At 42.6% G+C, this 19,199-nt stretch overlaps 1 protein-coding gene and 1 long non-coding RNA gene across 2 annotated transcripts in view; both read left to right on the forward strand.

The window, feature by feature from the left end:
- The first annotated feature begins 1,925 nt into the window (after positions 1-1,925).
- LOC119163820 (uncharacterized) lies at positions 1,926-3,949 on the forward strand. The gene is made up of 2 exons (XR_005108745.2): positions 1,926-2,042; positions 3,683-3,949. It is a non-coding gene; the product is annotated as an uncharacterized LOC119163820 (long non-coding RNA).
- A 4,773-nt stretch (positions 3,950-8,722) lies between these two features.
- LOC119165043 (uncharacterized) overlaps positions 8,723-19,199 on the forward strand; it is a 47,085-nt gene continuing 36,608 nt past the window's right edge. Inside the window, exon 1 of the mRNA XM_075874460.1 lies at positions 8,723-9,162. The gene's annotated coding sequence lies outside the window, so the exon portion shown is untranslated. The remainder of the gene's footprint in view (positions 9,163-19,199) is intronic.

Raw genomic sequence — 19,199 nt, forward strand, 5'->3', positions numbered from 1 at the left:
ATACTCTGAATTAATTTTTTTATTTTATGCTGTCATTAAAATTTGCTGATAGCGATCACAAATTTCGCTTTTTCTAGCCCCCAAGGAGGCCTTTGGCATCTGGCGCAGAGAAGAACTTGTATATGCAGCGCCCACTTCGTCGGCAAGGAGTTAAGCACGGTAGCCAAAGAACCTGCCTACATTCCAACAATATTTCCGTCATGCGACAGCGTGACACCACCCAGGAAGCATGAAAAGTCTCAGCTGTGTGTGGCAAAGTTCTGAGGCTTCATTTCCAATTCGAATTTCGGTACCTTTTCCTCCTGCTTGCTTCATTATCAATTGCCACTGATACCTTCCCAGGTGAAAAAAAAAAAACACACTTTCCAGCTAGAAAAAAACTTCTCGCTTGATAATCCAACAATATCACTATAACCAATCTCGAAATGGGTGAGCCTCTTGATGGGATATGGCTGAATACCATCATTTAACCAAGAGAGTCCCTGTGGATGTACATCTACTTCAATCTAAGTTATCGAATCAAAAGTATTTCCAACTGGAAAATTTCCAGTTCAATAATCCAGCTGGAAATGAATCTAGTTGCTAAGCACCCACACAGCATCACTGGTTCTCTGCAAATAGCCAAGTGAAAAATGAATTGCGGCAGCCACATTTGGATGCAGTTAGATAAAATCGACCATATTCATACTATCAATCAGGTAATAGAGAAATGCCCAGAATATAACCAACCTCTATACATAGCCTTCATAGATTACGAGAAGGCATCTGATTCAGTAGAAATATCAGATGTTATGCAGACACTGCGGAATCAGGGTATCGATGAAGTATATATAAACATCCTGGAAGAAATCGACAGGGGATCAATTGCTACCATAATGCTTTATAAAGAAAGCAACAGAATACCAATCAAGAAGGTTGTGAGGCAGGGGAACACAATCTCCCCAATGCTATTTACCGTGTGCTTACAGGAGGTTTTCAGCAGCCTAGAATGGGAATAGTTAAGGATAAAAGTTAATGGAGAGTACCTTAGTAACCTGCGCTTTGCCGATGACATTGCATTGCTAAGTAACTCAGGGGACGAATTGCAACTCATAATTACAGAGTTAGAAAAGGAGAGCAAAAAGGTGGGTCTTAAAATTAATCTGCAGAAAACGAAAATAATGTACAACAACCTCGGAAGAGAGCAGCGCTTTCAGATAGGTAATAGTGCACTTCAAGTTGTAAAAGACTATGTTTACTTAGGGCAGGTAATAACCGCGGAGCCGAACCACGAGATTGAAGTAACTAAAAGAATAAGAATGAGCTGGAGCACATTTGGCAAGCACTCTCAAATTATGACAGGTAGATTGCCACTATCCCTCAAGAGGAAGGTATATAACAGCTGTATCCTGCCGGTACTTAGCTACAGAGCAGAAACCTGGAGACTTACAAAGAGGGTTCAGCTTGAATTGAGGACGATGCAGCGAGCAATGGAAAAAAAAATGGTAGGTGTAACCTTAAGAGATAAGAGAGCAGAATTGATTAGGGAACAAACGGGGGTTAAGAATATCATGGTTGAAATCAAGAAGAGAAAATGGACATGGGCCGGGCATGTAGCGCGCAGACAGAATAACCGCTGGTCATTAAGGGTAACTAACTAGATTCCCAGAGAAGGCAAAAGAGTTAGGGGGAGACAGAAGGTTAGGTGGGGAGATGAGATTAAGCAGTTTGCGAGTATAAATTGGCAGCAGCAAGCACAGAACCGGGTTAACTGGCGGAACATGGGAGAGGCCTTTTTCCTGCAGTGGACATTGTCAGGCTGATGATTATGAGATAAAATAAGAAAACCATGCATTGGCTGTGCAGGGAAGCTAACTTTGTTTGCATTGCTGAAGGTGCCAGTGTTGCTGACACCAGAGTAACTCCTTTCGTTACATGTAATCTAGCATGAGCCAGCGGCTGCAGGAGGGCCACCCATTAACACCGCAACATCTGGTAAAGCTTTGAAACTGGAAGAGCTGCGTTTCAACATCACTGAGTGGCGCATTGCTTCTGTATCTTCGGTAAGCTCCCCAGTCTGTTCTAACAAGGAAGTTGCAGATACCTTGGCTGCAGTTATTTTACAACTTATTAATGCAGCTCGTAACACCACACAACCACGAGGCAAAGTCTTGTCGGGAAGCTTTTCTGCCATGGTAAGTAAATGTATGTGAAAAATATATTGTAACATGTCATCGATAGATTGCAGCTGAACTTGCAACACTCATGCTAAAAAAAACCTTGACATGTTTAAAAAAGACTAAAAAGAAACAATGACTTGGTTCAGATAGACAAACTGCACTCTGAGAACTTTAAGAGCATGTGTTTCAACTCATAAGTTCATTACTAGTCAAGAAAATCAACATTGTAGTTTCACTTCAAAATTTCATGCCAAAACGTCCCCACGTGACAAGAAGGAACTTCAAAATGTACTTTCGGTATTTTCATGGCATTGGCTCGAAATTTTCTGGAACTTGGTATCACAAGTCTATGGCACTCAAGTACTACAATATACTTCATTTTTATTGATTGCAAGCTATGCAGGACCCAGCAGACGCCTTCAAAATTTTTTACGTCACAGTGTTTTGCGGGAATCTTAAGCTGCGTCACCACCCCAATTTTCTTTTAGTGCATTTTCTCGCTTACTAATACCGGTGTCCCACGGGCACTTTTAATTGCGATCAGTGTCGAACTGGATTAACCACGATGCAGATTAGGTGCTGCTACACGGTTGCTTTTAATCACAATCAGGCATGATCGGGATCAAGAATGTCGCAATCTGTGCATTGCAATCTGCCTGAGAGATCGTGATTTCGCTGTCATCTGCACTCCCTAGCCGAGCTTGTTGAAAGCACAATAAACAAGAAAATCGAGCATAACAACACTTTAAAAGAGCTAGGTGTTTACAAAAAAGCAAATTCTCAATTGCTTAAATTGGAACAATATCTCAAATATTGCATATTTTAGGATTTGCATCGACCGCATCTAGTTACGGGAGAAGCAGACGTCAAGCAGTCGACCATTGCATTTTCAACTCTTTCCCCAACGGAGCTGTTGGAGCATATCGAAGCAAACTTATTATGAGTGTTGCAAGCCTTTCGACTGTTGCAAGCCTTTCGAATTGTCAAAACATATCACTTAAATTTTTTTAGACCGGCTGTCTCAAAAATAATGCTTCTGGTCATTGCATATAAAAGCAGCTTCAAGTGAATGTCGTTCCATATAACAAACATTTTTTTCTTCAAAAGCTTATACTTAGCACAAATATGTAGGCATCAAATATTAGAACGACTCCCTGCCTTGCTGTTTTTCCCCGCTCTTACTGCTCTAACCATCGTGCTAACCACTTCAGTGCCTAATTCTTCTTTGCATCACATCAGGAGCACAATTTAAGTAATTAAAAATTTTCAGGTTTATACAGCCGTTATGGTGTTTGTACTTGCCTGCTGAGTATGGCTCTTTAAGGTGAGAGCATGATTTCAGCTTTGCGTCTGCACGTGCATTTCAAATGGCCTGCTTTCCCACTCCTTGTTTTTATTTCCAGAACTTTATGCCACACTCCAATATTTGTAACGTAATAAACATGCGTTTAATTTTTCCAGGTGACACAAACAGACGAAAACCAAGGCAGTGGCTGTTGCAGTGTTTCTTTCTGGTTTGTCAGGACGCTCAGCGTGTATGCAAGTGTGCCATTCAGACTACATGGATGCAGCGGTACAGGCAGTGCCAAACGACGATGACAAGCACCAAATCAGAAGAGTGCTGCTGTGCATCGCTCATCCACAACTCTCACTGAGTGCACCGATGCCTTGAGGGGAACTGTGGTGTTAGTACTGATGTGTTTACTTCGCTGACATTTGTACTTTCGCCCCCAACTGTCTGGCGGGTCAGTGTACCTATTTTGAAGATGCTCTGTCTGTGATGGAGCGAATATGTGAGACATCTCTCTTTCTGCCCACTGTGTAAGAACAACGGCACTAAGAGAGACAAGGATGAAAAAAAGACACGACAGAGACACTGATTCTCAACTAAAAATTTATTCGAAAGAACATGCACACACTCGCACCTAGTCTCATTACATACCATAGCATCTGTGCGGCAGAGTAACCAGGACTTAAGAAAATACTTAATGCAAAATCGAGAGTTTGACAAGTTGGTGGATGTTTATCGTAGAATAATTGACAGTACAACGGGCTAGATACAAACATCAGTGCGCACTGTGTATTTTATTTTGTTTTTATATAACCCGTTGTGCTGTTCATTATTCTGCCTACTATGAAGAATAACTAACTATGACAAAATAATACTCGAGTGTCACAAAGCCAAAAAGTAAAAGCAAAAATTAAGTGCAAGCAAAAACATACATTACGGTTCCAAAATTACATTCTTGAACCCGGCTGGGTTAAATCCAGGACACAGAAATTCTTTTTCACTGAGGCCTATTGACAGCTTGCGCATGCAACCTACCCCTTCCTTTAAACGTAAAAAGCTTCCATTACTTCACAACTTCATTTGTCGGGCTTGTCTTCTGTAAGCCTCCCCTTCCCTCCTCCCTCATGATAATGGCAACCTATAGACAATGCACGATTTGGTATGAAAATATCTGTTCTTTTGCTCTCATTCTAGCTCATGAGCACTTGGATAATGCTATGCTTGAGCAAACTTGTTGATGCAAAACATATCATTATCACATTTAGAACGAGCCCAGTTATTTCGTTTGAAGCCGCGCTCACTTTAGCAGCATAGCTCAGCACCCAAGTGGGATGGCCCATGTACAATTTCTCAAATTTTTGTAACCTGTCCTACCTCTTGAAAAGCACTACAACTGTTGAACTTAGTAGGACTAGTGCAACGGTTTCAGAGCTTTAACCCTATAACGTTTGATTACCCATTTCGCTGGCACATTCAACCTTCAAGTTGCAAAATGCTTAGATCTCTGGTAGCAGTGCATGCCAGCACTTTAAAGCAATGCTGTGCAGATGAAGCGACCTACATGAATAGTGGACCTTGTCTGTTTTCCAGTCCCGCTCCCCACTGGTGCATACTACCTCGGTTGGCCGCTCGGGCTCGCCTCTACGACAGCCATCATCAACGGGCACTTCACCGTGTGGTCACCACACGATGCCACAGGACGCATGTATGCTGTGTCCTCTCTGGGGGGGGGGGGAGGCTCAGAGCTCCACCCCCGCTAACCACAAAATGGCGCTCTCTAGAGGGTCTGAAAATCTCTTCTCACGGCACGTACCCATTCACATGCTGTATGCCCGCAGCAGCTCCTCCGGCCTCGCCTCTACGACAGCCATCATCAACGGCCACTTCACCGTGTGGTCACCACACGATGCCCGTGTAGAATACGCTAGGCTCAGATGGCTCCCGGTTAGATGGGCATCCTTCCTTCACTGGGATCTACAGCATGAATAAACCACTGAGGATCTGCAACTCCAAAGCCATTCCGAGGCCGCCTTATCCCAGACCAGCACTCATTTGAGCCTCAGGTCTCACACATGCGACAGGACGCATGTATGCTGTGTCCCCACCCCCGCTAACCACAAAATGGCACTCTCTAGAGGGTCTGCAAATCTCTTCTCACGGCACGTACCCATTTACACGCTGTATGCCCGCAGCAGCTCCACAAGAAAGCAGCTCCTTGACCTCAGTGAGGAATGAGCCACAACCCTCCCTACTGGAGGGGTAGGCTGCAGTATGGAGGCGCTGTCCAGGCAGAGCAAAATGAGAACATTGAACGGTCTCGGCACGCTCACCTTCAGTGCTTGCGCTCGCCCTGCCACTGTAGACCGATCTGTCAGGCCGCGGCTTGTGACGAGTAAAGATTTTTTTGTTGTCACTGTCTCCTTGACCTCTCCAAGGACTCTGGCTGACCACTGGCTGGCCCTGAGCTTACAAGTTCTTGCTAGGAATTTCGCCACATGGGGGGGTGGGGAATTGGTGTCAGATGCCTATGGTGGCCGCAGATCTGATGAATGCATGACGTTATAACTCGAATTTCTCAGCAAGATAAATTTCTCAGGTGCTGCTGTGCTGGCAGGCAAATGCCATTCAATAATTAAAGCATTAGCGGAATGCCAGAAAGGGATAGATATATTATTGCCATTTCAAAAGTAAATGTTCAGTTCACATGTGGTGCATTCAAATAGAGAGAGTCACATGTGAACCGTTCCCTATGTGAATCACGTTATGTGCATGTTGGTAGCATAGGCATTGTTTGCTAAAGGCCAGTGAATTACACAGATAAAGATGTAGTCCACAGGCTCTGCACTGTTGAGTAATTTAATTTATTAACAGCTTTAAAAAATTGTTCGGTCATCTTAAAAGGAAAGAAAATGTTCTTGGGAGAAAGCATGTGCCTACTTTTACTCTTAGGTAGCTTGAAGAAATGGGGAATGTGCATAATTTACCGCTAATTTCAAGTGCTGCATGTTTTAAAAATCCTGTGCAGATGACTTTATGTGCAGGCCACAGAGCATAATGTTGCCAGGTTTGCACATATATAACCAAGCTGGGTTACTAAAGAAAAAGTTTGGCCAAATCGTAGTTAAACAATCAGCAATATGGCTATGTCTATATTTTGGGCTACTGAAATCTGTGACTTAGCTTTATGTGGGGTATATGTGGCACCCTGATTCATGCTTTAGAGATGTCTTCCATCGAGGAGATATAAGAAGTGCAAGATGTGTTCACACTTGGCATTGAAGGGGGCAGCAACACTGGGAATCTGCCCGCTTCATCACCTAAGCCGACGAAAAACCAAAAAACAAGCAGGACCAGTTTTGGACCAATTTTTATGTGCACAGCACTTTAGGGGCCTGAGCTGTTGTTTTGCGTTGTCATCTGGCAACACGCAGGCAAAACTATATCATAGCCATGTATAGGATGGTATGGCAAGGGGGCCGGAAAGGGAAGTGAAAGTGGAGAGAAAGAAAATGAGGGAAAAGGATTAAGCATAGCATATGCTATTGTGAGGCCTCACACATGCAAGACGATTCAATTTAGTTTAACAAAAGAGGTGAAAGGGAAGTGAGCTGAACAGGAGGAAAGAGGCTAAAGCACAGTATAGCCATGTATGCCATCATGCAGGCATGGACATGTGTAGTATATAACAAGGCAAGAGGTAAGAAAGGGATGAGAGATTGAACGGAAAGGAATGAAAAATGGAAGAGGCCAAAGCATAGTCACATATAGCATCACACAGGCAAAACTATGAGTAGTATAATATAAGGGGGTGGGAAAGGGTTAGAGTACTTAGTGAGAGAATGGAAAAAAAAAGGTTATAACACAGTCATGTACAGCGTCACTACGGCAAAACCATGTATAGCATAGTCATATGATGTATAGTATAGCAGAAGGTAGGAAAGGGAAGTGATGAAGGGGAGAGGGTAAAGCATAGCATAGACTTATAAAGCAAGAGGTGAGAAAAGTGGAGGAAAAGGCAATCAGCCCCACTGTTTCCACAGTCTTTGCGCCACTGATGTATAACCGTTCTAATTTTTTTACAATCATTGCACTGACTGTAAACGGGCACTTCATTGTGTAGGTGTACATATCGCTATTTATGTCTTTGCCGCAGGAATTTATACCTGCGGTGGCTGCGTCGTTTCAGTTCTCCAAATTCCTAAACATGGAGCGTTTCTTCAAACCCAGTGTCTGTCTGAGTGAGTTCAGTCAGTAGCTTGAGGATTTGCGAAGACAGGCCCAAAGCAAACAAGAGCACCATCATCATAAATGAAATGGCACTTTTGGAGTTTCAAGGAGTGTATGAGTGCATGTATGACTGCCCTTATCATTTTCCTGTTGTACATGAAACGAATACAACACTGGTACTTCAAGCAATGTAAGTTACTTATTTAGCAGTATACAGCCCAGTAACGAACGACTTGTGTCTTTGTTGTTCTGTCCTTTTCGCCGAGGTATGTTTGCTTACTTTTAAAGTGACGCTGCCTATCCTGTGGCACTTATTAAAACCACTGCAAAAACATCACGTGATAAATCGCGGAGAGGAAGTGTTAATAAAAAGGGTAAAGTGAATAAATAATGAATAAAGCAAGTTTTCTTGGCGAGATGGGGTTAGAACCCGGGCCTTCTCGGTCCGAATACGAGTTGTATAACCACTGAGCTGTACACCCACGCTTGCGCATGAACTTAAAAGAAGCAATTGAATACGAGATTGGAGTGACTGGAAGACCAATCTCGTCCAAACGATAGCAGTGTTCGATTGAGTGGCCGAGGTGCACCCGAGACGCCGAACACGCGCAAAGAGATGCTGTCACTAGCCAGCTAGGGGGTATTACATATAAAACATTGAGTGAACATTTTGCCTAAAGCAGTAGGAAGATATGCAAACCCGGAGGTCTTCCCGAACGGCCTGCGCTCGGCATGTGGTGAGACAGCCACATTAGGGCATCTTCCTCAGCGCGTGCCAAGCCATGGTCTCGAAATATAGTGACCTTCGCCTTGTAGGAGTAGGATAACGCTTTTACGCAGCCCCGCTCCCAATAATCGGAATCACGGCTGTCCAGCGGGCCCGCGAGGTGCACAGCAGGCTCGGCTGGCCGGTCCCCACGTGGGACAGAGCCAGGTGTGCTACCCAGTCGCGTTCTGCAGGACCTCATTAAGTAATTTTGTGTTCTATTCCATTCCGTGCCTGATAAAGGGGTCCGATGGTTTTCACAGCGCGAAACTTGCTAGGTGTTTTTTTTTCTTTTTTTCAAACACCCGCGCTTTTTGAGTTTGGCGACTTAGATTTTATTTGTGTCATATGCGCTAGATTCAACGTTCTTACATAGTTTTAGCATTGTTTATAACACTTTATTTTTATATGCGCGCTCGAAAGCGGCTTCAGGAACTTGAGCAACCAGGTAATTTTTTTTATTATTGTTTTCTGACACTTCGGAAAGCTCCATCGTGATTGGCAGTAGCAGAAACAAAAAAATTTGACAGCCGCTTTCGTTTTATAAATGTCGAGCGCTTAAGGACGTGTTTTTATAACAGTAGCGCTACGAGAAAGATAACCAACTGTTATTCGTTTCCCGTATCTTCAAGCGATTATGTGAATCTTGTGCTGATCGTCGACGGTGATGTGTTTCATATGAACGGCGATAACCTGCACATAATCCACATCCGCGAAAGGTAATATTCGTCTGTGTAATTCTTGTAGGAAAGCAAGAAAGAACAGATTTCCGTCTGTCTAATCTGGCGACACGGCTAAGCTCCTTGTAGGGGATGGGAGATGAAGATGATAAGAAAAAAATAGTAGAAAGATGAGGAAGAGTGAGCACTTGCAGCACAGGAGCGACAGAAAGAAGAGATAAGAAAGATGGGGGACATGGTCGAAGGAGTCCGAGGATGGGGCACCGATCAGCGAGAGCTACTCGGCACCAGTCAGGAGGACGGCGGGTGATCAGCGAGTGCTACGCTGGTGCCAGGAGATCGCTGCTGTCACTACCGTTCAGCACGAAATCATCCGAGCGAGTCGAAAAATCCCCGTGAGCACCTTTGGAGTAGATGCGAGAGGACTCGCGCTCTCCAGCCTATGCGATGGTGTCCACCCGCGAACTGAAAAAGTGGCGCCACCTGTGACAAGAAGCGTAACAAGCCGGTCGCTTACGTGCGAAAGAACGGCGCAAAATTGCGGTCAAAAGGGAGTGGAACTGTGTACTGATGCGGTTACAGCTGAAACACCACCGGGAAGACCCAGAAAAAAATATATATTCCCAAGAGAAGGAATGACGGGAGCGCTAGATTTGGCAGGGTGACAAAAAAAAAAAAAAAACCTCTTATATTGCTTTAATTTTCTTGCAAATAATGAAAATTTTCTCATCGCAGTCATTATCTTTGCTTTCTTATAACCACTACGGACGCTATTGGCTGCCTATGAAGGATCAAACCTGTATATGCAGTGCCCACTTTGTCGACAATGAGAGAAGCACGATAGCTTCTCGCGTTGATAGCCTGCCTTCCTACAAACGATTTTTCCTGCTTGCTTGAAGAAAAGCGATGGTGTGATGCCACTAAGAAAGCCTGAAAAGCTTCAGCGGTGGGTAAGAATGTTTCGAGGCTTTGTTAATAATATTAATTTTTGTAGCTTGCTTTCCAGCACGCATGCTTCATTACTAACTGGCACCGTTATCATAAGTTATCATACTAAGCACCCACATAGTGTCAGTGGTGCTTTGAAAATAGGAGGGAATGATCAAGGCAGGGAAAATGTGAGACAGTCCTATCTGGATGCACCATTGAAGAGACTTTGTTTGCACAGTTGAATGTGGCATGGATGCTTAGAATGAAGCAACTCATTTTATAATATGTATTTCTGAATGTGCTAGAGTGAAACAGCATGGGTCAGCAGCTGTGGGAGAGCCACCTATAAACATTGCAGCATCTAGTGAAGCTTTTTAGCTGAAAAAGTTGCTTCTGGTAATGCTAATAAGCACATAGCCTTTGCATCTGTGGTAAGTTTCTTGTTTTTACTTTTTTCAGTATATGCACATGAGGGATACCCTGCAGTCATTTTACAAAATATTAATGCAGCAGAACTATTCAGCTAGTAGATGAGGCTTTGTTGGTGAGATTTTCAGCCATGATAAAAGAAAGTGCGCGCAAAATATATTACTCATAACCTGTCACAGGTTTCAGTTAGACCTGCAATACACTTATGAAATGTTAAACTGTTGAGTTCACAAAAATTGCGTCAATAAGGCACTGACAGACGTCTTGGTCTGGCAAATTTTGCTGCAATATGTTGCTCAATGCCTGTTAGTCATAAAACAGGCCACATTGCTTGCTGCAATGCTCGACAGTTGATTAACCGCAGTCTGTTCATTACCAACCAATCTCGGTTTCGATTCGGGAGAGGCTCAAGAATGACAAGCTGCAGGGTGCAACAACCACCATGCCGTTTGTTACAAAGAACTTCCATGAAAGAATGCGACAGCACAAGAACGACCTCCTTTAATTGAACAGCCAACGAAGCAGAGTATCAGAACACTGCAAACGGTTTGACCACCACATCCAACCGGACGACGCAGTGATTCTGGAAAAAGAAAGGAACACCCGCTGGCGACTCCTCCTCGAATCCTGGCACATTCAGCAGACAGTGGGGAACATCAACCCCTCCATGGAAACATTGCTCTCCCTCTGTTGCCAGGGTTTGTGACGAGTTGCGACGCACCTCTCACTCAAGGCGAGTAAGCGTATATAAGTGCCGCTCATCTCTGGCTTTCTCACCCCTAAGAAAAAAAGCCAGTCTGGTTTTGAAATGTCGGGTTTCTGAATACTATTTTTGATTGGAGTTTTCTAATTGCCTCATTCCTATCCCAATCAGGCAGGCTTCTGCCAAATGTTCACCTTTGAGTGTGTGAAATGTCATAAGCTATCTCAACCATGTGATCACACAGGACTATGATGCTCTTCCATGCTGCCTGCTCGTGTTCTTTCACCTGCTTCACATGCTGCATATTGTCGCTATCACCTGGTGTGGGTGACTTATTTAAGGTACCCGCTTGTTTGCCAGGGGCATAGACTCATGAACAGCTACCAAGAAGTTTGCAGGCTCAACGACGTGAAGGGTAGTGGCTACTGTGGCGTCATCTTGACTAGCAGTGCCATCTCGAAGCTCGGCTGCAGTGGGGACATCACGGATGTTGCGGGTCATCTTAGACAATATCAATGTCGTGAGGTGTGATGTATAGTGCTGAATACTGCGCTCAAGCTTCAAAATTCAAATAGCCTACCTTTTGAGCTATGTTCTTGTTGAGGTTTTGTAAGGATATTCATGTTCACAAGCATTTATCTCGCGGGCTATCTTAGCTGCGAAATTGTTTTCAGTGCCCATTTAATGGCACGAGTGATAAAATGCCACATTTCCTATAGAATGCTTCTACCCATGTGAGAAATTAGTGTGGGTAAAATCGTCACCGGGCTTGAGTTCAGGCCTTTAAAGGGGTGGTACTGTTGAATTTCGAGGCTGAAACAAGCCTCTTGTCCATTTTTTCTGTATGCTAGGACACTTTACACAGATAGTAGGACACAGCAGATGTTTAGGATATATTTTAATTCACCTCCAAAGTGCACCTAAATGTTAATTTTCCCGACCAAAGCTCTTCGCAAGTGCATCAAGAACTGTCATAGCTCTGTAGAAAGGGTAACGAAAGCTGAGACGACATCACACCATCTTCTGTAGTTAGTGTAAGCATGTGTAGGGACAAAAGTTCATTGCAGCACACCACTTTCCTGTTATGTGCATGTATGGGGCTAACTTTTTGCGGCCCCCCTTCCATCACAAGTCGCAGCACCCCCTCCGTATTATGACAACTATGTGTGTGGCTGTTTGCACCACCACCCCTCATAGGTGACCATGAGAGTGGCCACCCCCTTACCCCCTACCGAGTGCACGCCTATTGTAGTGAAACGAGTGACCTCTGGAGACCTTTACCACATATGTACTAGTAAAGCATCGTGGCCGCCGCTCGTTATTTTCGCAGATGCTTGTGCGGCACGTTTGCGAGAGCAGAAGATAATCAGCATGACGTGCATCACATTCTTGTGCGGTCGCGTGATCAAGCCACCTACACTGCTACTTCACATCCCGATTCAGCGCCCAGAAATCGAAACTGAAAACTGTCCAAATAGAAAAGGAGATAATAATTTATTTAGCGATAATAAATGAATCTTGGTACGTGTATTATGCTTCTTGGAACTATAAGAAACCCTTGCAGCAAAGAACGCACAAACCACAACCATTGTGCTGTGTTCGCCAGACACATGGAGCAAGTGTGCAAATATTAGGGAAGTGCAAGGTTTGCTAGACCGAATACCCAGAAGCACTGTACCTGACTCTCTACAAGTGTGAGGCTTTAAAGAGATACTGAACGAAAATTAGAAAAACTAGAAAAAACACCAAAATTCTTTTTGAGTCACCACTGTTGTGATAGAGTTTATTTCACATACTTTTGAGTAGTTAGCTGTGTTTTTGGTGGATTGTCAGCACGTGGTGGCCATGCACGAGTCGTGATGTCACATTCTTCGAGGCGCACATGTTCTAGTCTTCTTTTTCTAAACTTCTCCTTTCATTCCACTTTCCCTTTCCAGAATTGATTGATATGTGGGGTTTAACGTCCCAAAACCACTATATGATTATGAGAGACGCCGTAGTGGAGGGCTCCGGAAATTTAGACCACCTGGGGTTTTTTAACGTGCACCCGAATCTGAGCACACGGGCCTACAACATTTCCGCCTCCATCGGAAATGCAGCCGCCGCAGCCGGGATTCGAACCCGCGCCCTGCAGGTCAGCAGCCGAGTACCTTAGCCACTAGACCACCGTGGCGGGGCCCCTTTCCAGAAAAGCACTGTTGCTTTACCCCAACAGGAAGCATTGTTCCCTGACAGTGCTGTTCGTAGTGGTTCTGGGAACCATAGTAGATGCTGGCAACAGCTAGTATTAGCTGCCTGTTTACGGCATCTTGTAACATCGCCTCCTCTAGTTCGTGGCACGGTCGCTAGATACGGTAGTTTGTAGAAAATGCATTAAATTTGTTATTTTCCTCTAACTTCTACCTGAAATGAAGGTTGTGTCTATCAATTTCAGCACTCAATCTTTTAATTTGGGTGAAAATTTTGGCAGCAAAAATTTTAGTCGGCTCCTTTTAGCTCCAACAGGCAGTTCAACAGGCCCACGATGCAGCAGAGACTTGACCTGCAATGTGCTAAGGCGTGTTCTGAAGGAGGAAGACAGCAAAGAGGAAGACAACGCTCGCTGATATCTGCGTGGACTTGGCCCTGCCTTGTATGTCTGACGTTAGGTGTTTAGACATTAGCCATACCTTGTAAATATACTCTACTATGCCTTTTCTCCCCGTAATATACATATATATATATATATATATATATATATATATATATATATATATATATATATACACACACACACACACACATATATATATTTTAATGATGCGAGTAAGTAGAAGTTAAATTTGAATTAATATCATTGCAAGCTGTTTCACTACTACTGGAGTAACACGAATGTATAAAAGCTGCACCTCTTCAGCTGGTTGCTCCTCTGTCAGGATGAGTTGTCCTCAAGAATAGGTGTACCACCAGGTGAACTTCTCGAGAATTTTGTGAACCTTTCTGTTGCGTAAAACTTTTCAGGAAGCTTAACTATTAAATTTTGAAGCATTACCCTTTATTGTGTTGCAGGTTCCAATATTACCAGATGTCTGTACATTTTGTTCAGGCTGTACATAGTAGATTTCATTGTTTTTTTTTTAATTTTGTGAAATGAAAGCTAATGTCAGCATTTTCAGCTGCATTAGTGTTTTCTATTTGAATACCGCATGCATATTAATGGAGAAAATTATATGCAAAAAATGCATCGTTTATGAAAGCCTCATTTCTTAAAACAAGTTTTCAAAGTTTGTGGAGCGGTCAATAGCTTGTTTATGCCTGAAATTTTTCATGTGAAAATGAATGACCACTTTGTGTGTGTCTCCTTCAGAATGAGATTCTGACAGCTGGGGAAGAATTCTGAGATGATCACTCGAGGTGATGCTATCACTTCCCCCAATACTCCCCCTGCAAAGAGTAGTGAGAGCTCCTTTTTCATTTTTTCTACCCTTGTGCATTTGTGAACTGAGCTGTCATTTGTTCTTGCAAGTTTGAACAAGACATTGCCACTCTGCCATGTTAACGCCTTACAATGCCAAAACCAACATATTTAAGCATTCTTTTTTCCCTCGAACAGTAGCAGACTGGAACAGCCTACCTCTTAGTAGACTCTGTAACACTGACTCTATTGCACCCATTACATCTTAAACCTAGCCTTTCCTGCTTCAAATGAGATTTTTTTTGCTGACACTTTTTTTTTTGTTTACAGATACCCTTGTACATTGATTAGATGGTTATGCACTATTGATATTCTCATTCTGTATGTTTGTTTATATTGTTTCACACTTTTCAGTGCTTGCTTACTTATTGATAGATTCGCTCTGTTGGTAGTATTTTATTTTTGATACCTGCACACTTTGTACTGCTGGTTTGTACGTTTCCCCTCCTGCCTGGGCCTTTTCAAGGCCTGCAGTATTCCTAAATAAATAAGATAGATAAATTTAAATTTGGTGAGATTTCGGGAAGTTGATATTAGTCAAAAGTGATCTGTCAGAATACAGCAACAGGTACCAAACCATGGCATGCTGTTCATTATCAGAATAAGTTATAACACTGAATAGCGCAAAAGATTGTTAAGTACAGATGAGCACTTTTGCTGCTTTTGTTGTAGAAAAAATTTGGGATTTTGACTATTTGGCACGATGGCAGTGCTTGCAAAGCAAAATAGCCATTGTTATGAATTAGAAATGCAAGAGGTTAATCAAAAATACCTTATAATGTTTTATAAAAGATGCCTTAGGAAACCAAATATCACATATGCCATCCGCTTTCGAAGGGTATTGACGCAAATATTTTGTATCATTTCCTTTCTGTTGCAACAAGTAGCATACGTCATGACTGGAAATCTTTTTTGCATGAGGGCGAAACTGAATTATTCGCAAGTGCTCTTACTGTAGCCTATCACTGTGTTGGTTTCACGGGGCTCTGAGAAAGGCTGGGAGGTTTTACTGTAAATGCAACAGGCCATGTGACCAAACAACACAGAGTCCATATGGCAGCATGTGCATACGAGTGCTCAACATCAGAGGTTTAGTGACCGCTAGGACTGAGAAAAGTTCCGATTTCTGGGCAATTTGTAGCTTCGTTCGATCGAATTGTGCAGTGCATGTTGGCGTGATCTAGAATGGGCCGGAAACTCGAATTCAAGGTTGGTCGTGTAAACAGCTCAAGTGATTCTGCTTTTTCTTGTCTTGTGGTCTTTTAAATTTTGGACACTGACTGCACATGCTAGGAGCATGGCAGACAGAAGACGGATTTAGGCAGTTTTGGGTTGTTTACCTGAATTCCAAGTTTATTACGATGTGTTATATTACAATTAGAGGCACTCTGTGTCACGGTCAGTTGTGTGGCATACACTTTAAATTTATTCAAAATACATTCTAAGATATATTTGGCATTGATAATTTGCACATGACATGAGCGTGTGTGTCCACACAAATGTTTCTCACAAGTTATGTCACCTGCGGGATTCTGTGTCAGTACTTCTTTAATTACAGTTATATTATCCTGAAATCTATGTGGTCCATGCTTTTATTCTGTTGCAGAAGCCGGGTCTATTTCAGAGGCCAGCAAAAGAAGGAAGACTATATAGAAAAAGCAAATCCAACAGAAAGAACTTCCATACCTTGCTTGCATGTTGAACAAGTTTGTTGACATTGCGAGCTACATCACGGTTCCTCCTAAGGAATGGGTTCAGATTTCTAACACTCAGCTGGAATTTGCACCTTAATCTACGAGACAAAGACATAGGAATATTACGACTGAAAAGATCTGTTAAGAACTTCTGTATGGACACAAACTTCATTTTGCAGTCCACTGTTGGCATTCTTTTATTGTGCAGTGTGCCTTCAATGAATTTCTTGTAGCCCACCTACAGATTCATACTGGTTATGCACGCCAACCTCATGATAACAAATTTGTATCTTACACAGAAGAAAGTTTTTTATAAACGAAAGTTTGTTATAAAGGTTTATTCCTAACACTACATCTATTAAAAGGCTATTCTTCAGTTACTTTGTTATAACCGATACTTCATTATATCCTGGTTCATTGTATCGAAGTTTGAGTGCCTTCAGGTACAACTCAAGAAAAAAAATGGCTTTTCGCCGTCAAAAGACCTCCTCCGACAATAGTTTTGCGGCCTCTTTGTGACACGCTCTGACACTCTGCTTCGTGATTTCTCCCACGAGTGCCGTGCGAAGGCTTTCTTTTGTGGGATCACAATGAGACAGCGATGCCATTGGTTATAGGGGGCCCATTGATGGTGAAGAGCCATTTTTTTCGTAAGTTGTATCCGAGTATAGTATTCTGGACTTTGGCGAACAGCGTGCATATTGAAATGTTAAATAGCTAAGTAGTGCATGACTTTTTAAGCATTACGTAATTGCATTACTGAAAACAAACTTTAATAGTGTTGGAAATATAGAAGAGCTATATACCCTTTTTGTGAATGCATTATCACTTTTTACTTGACTGTGAATATTTGTACCTAATGGTAAGGTGGAATTGACTGTAGAGTGTGGCAAATGCATGGTGAACATTGCAAACATGTGCACAGGCATGGTAGGTGAATGTGCACAGTATGAATGTGCACTCATTCACTGTGTTTAAGCTGTGCTATAGAGCACTTAAGAAAAAATTGGTTGCTTTGGTTGCTGGTATACACCTATAAAGTCTTGTGTATGCCCTCAAAGTAACTCGTGTACTGTTATGTGTAACATTGAAGTAACACGTATTACTGCCGAGTAAAGAAAAAAAAAAAGAGGGAGAAAGAGAAGCTTGCTCCAACATCATCCTTCAGCACTGCTTTGCGGGAGTGTCGTTTGCAAAGAATAAATTCTATTTTGATATTTGACCGTTGCATCTGCACAGTGTTTCGGTGCATGAATAATAGTGATGTCAACGCTACATTTACCGGTGTGATGTGCACAACTTCCAAACTGTATTGTTGCTGTTGTTCTTAGCACAAACGAAATTGTTCGACCTTCAAGTGCATTCACAAATTGAGGATTGCCGCATATATGACGGAGGCGAATGCTTAAAGGAAGAAAGATACACAGTATTTATACTTTCAGGTCTTGTTCCATTCAGCTATTCGGGCACACTAGCAGAGCACTGCATAGCTTTGTATTGTATAGTATAACAAGGCGTTGGGTAAGGGAATGATAGATTGATATGTGGGGTTTAACGTCTCAAAACCACCGTATGATTATGAGAGACGCCGTAGTGAAGAGCTCCGGAAATTTCAACAACCTGGGGTTCTTTAATGTGCACTCAAATCTGAGCACGCGGACCTACAACATTTCCGCCTCTATCGGAAACGGAAGCCGCCACAGCCGATATTCGGTCCCGCGACTTGTGGGTCAGCAGCCGAGTACCTTAGCCACTAGACCATCGCGGCGGGGCGCTTGGGTAAGGGAAATGAACTTGAGGAGAAAGGAAAGAAGGTAGAGAAATGAGTAAAGAGAGAGATAGAAAGAAATATAGACACAAAAAGACATACATACAAAAAGGATAGAAAAAACAGAACAAGCATAGCCTTGTATTGTACAGTATAGCAAGGGTTGGCAAAGACAGAAGGTTTCATTGGTTTATTAAAATATCATCATCAAATACAAATGACATGGTTCGTAAATGCTACAGAAGGAGATCATAAGGTAAATACCGTCAAGGGGACCTCCTATCGAGAATGGATTGATGAAACACAGGGCAGACAAGTGACTACGAGAAGCATGTTATGAAGTGTGAATTTCTCAACAAAAACGGAAAAGCAAGAGCGCAAATCATTTTAAAGTTTCAAGGCATAGAACATCAAAAATAACAAAAACTTGTAAATAACATACATTCTGCAAAGAGTTACATCAATCAAAGGAAATGAAGAAACACGCTGAAAAAATGTTAGCATGAAAGCTGAAAGAAATGTTTCCCCAAGTTCATTTTAAATGTTGTTAAATTATGACAAAGTTTATTGATCAAGGGAAGAGAGTTTCATAGGCAAATACCTGAAAAAAGCGCTGTCTGTTTGCCATAGTTCTAGTGTACTACCGGCAACAGTAAGCTAAGATCAAAGGAGACTAGTCAAATTTGTGTTTGTTAGGAAACTAGGTGGAATGTTTTCTAGTTCAATGTCAAGATGACATGCACGAAAAACGAGCATACCCAGTTTTAATGAGATGGAATGATTGATGAGAAGAAAGCCGAGATTACGGTACATGGGCGTGGCAGACTCCCTTCAGTGACTGAAGGTGACAGTTTTTATTGCTTTATTCTGCAAGTGAGCAATCTTAGAGAGAGAAATCCTGTAAGTGTTTCCCCAGGCAGAACAGCAATATGTTCAATGACTACGAATGAAGGCGAAGTATAATGCACGAAGAATGTGCAATGGAACGAAGGGGTGAGTTTTAATTAAAACACAAATGCCAAAAGAAATTTCGGACAAAATTGCTGCAATATCTTTATGAAACTTTAGGTGAGAGTCAATGGTAACACCAATAACACC

Source organism: Rhipicephalus microplus, chromosome 9 (assembly GCF_043290135.1).
Source record: "Rhipicephalus microplus isolate Deutch F79 chromosome 9, USDA_Rmic, whole genome shotgun sequence".
NCBI classification, from domain to species: Eukaryota; Metazoa; Arthropoda; class Arachnida; order Ixodida; family Ixodidae; genus Rhipicephalus; species Rhipicephalus microplus.